Source organism: Octopus bimaculoides, chromosome 28, assembly GCF_001194135.2.
Source record: "Octopus bimaculoides isolate UCB-OBI-ISO-001 chromosome 28, ASM119413v2, whole genome shotgun sequence".
Classification (NCBI taxonomy): domain Eukaryota; kingdom Metazoa; phylum Mollusca; class Cephalopoda; order Octopoda; family Octopodidae; genus Octopus; species Octopus bimaculoides.
The window spans coordinates 17425980-17427517 of NC_069008.1; positions in this window are offsets into that span (position 1 = coordinate 17425980).

Here is a 1538-nt window from a genome sequence, read left to right on the forward strand (position 1 = left end):
GTGGTGGTGGTGGTGGTGGTGGTGGTGATAGCTGTTGTGGTGCGATGATGGTGGTGACGGTTGCAGTGGTGCTGGTGCTGGTGCTGGTGGTGGTAGCAGTGATGGTTGTGGTGGTGGTGGTGGGGACAGTAGCAGTAGTTGTTGTTGTTGCTGTGGTGATGATGGTTGTGGTAGTTGTGGTGGTTGTAGTAGTGGTTGTGTTGGTGGTGGTAGTAGAGGTTGTGGTTTGGGTGGTTGTAGTAGACGTGGTGGTGGTAGTAGTAGTAGTAGTAGAGGTTGTGGTGGTGGTGGTGGTGCTGGTGGTGGTGCTGGTAGTGGTGGTGGTGGTGATAATAATAATAATGATAACAAATAGGGGCTGTAATAAGGGTGGAGCACTAGCAGAAAACAGCACTGCTTGGAACCACTCGAATCCTCCGGGTGGTACTCGATAGATAAGAGGTGTTACCTTAGTTCACTGGAAGGGAACAGCTGACACCGTAGAGTACATCTCCAGTGTTAGAAGCTGTGCAAAGACAATAATAATAATAATAATAATAATAATAATAATAATCATCATCATCATTATTGGCGTTAGGAAGGGCATCCAGCTGTAGAAACTCTGCCAAATTTAGATTGGAGCCGGGTGTTGCCATCCGGTTTCACCAGTCCTCAGTCAAATCGTCCAACCCATGCTAGCATGGAAAGCGGACGTTAAACGATGATGATGATGATGATCATCATCATCATCATCATCTAGTGTCCGTTGTCCATGCTGGCATGGGTCGGATGGCTTGACCAGGGCTGGTAAGCTGAGAGGCTGCACCAGACTGCAGTCCGATTTGACATGGTTTTCTATGGCTGGATGCTCTTCCTAACACCAACCACAGTAATAACAACAACAACAACAACAACAGCAGCAGCAGCAGCAATAACAACAACACTGTAAGAGAGACCATTAGTCATGGCTTTATGAACGGAAATAGACAGGAAAACAACACATGAGGAAAAGAATCACACAAGAAAATGTATTAGTAAAAACAGAAGAAGGAAAAGAAAATTATTGAAGATCTCTCATGTCTATAGTTAGAATTCCTTGAAAAATTCTTGACGCATTTTTGGAAATTTTTTGAGCGTTCTGTAAATATCTTATTGATATTTCAACTTTTAACTCTACCTAACCCATTACTGTTTGATGAGTTGTTGTTCAAAAGGTATCGACTGTGTGAGCTCTAGAAGACAATTTCGCTTTTACTGATTTTGGTTTTTATTTTAAGTGAAAAAAAAAAAACAAGAATTGCTTTGAATTTGGTTTTGATTATTGGAATTTTATTTTAGAAGTACTGAGCAGCTGATACCCCCTTACTCTCTCTCTCTCTCTCTCTCTCTCTCTCTCTCTCTCTCTCCTCCCTTTTGTTTTTCTCTCGTCACTTAAGTTTCTCTTCTTTCACACTGTGACTTTTGTCTCTCTCTCTCTTTCTCTCTCACTTTCTCTATCTCTCTTTTTCTCTATTTCTCTCTCTGTTTTTCTGTCTCTGTCTGTCTTTCTGTCAGTCTCT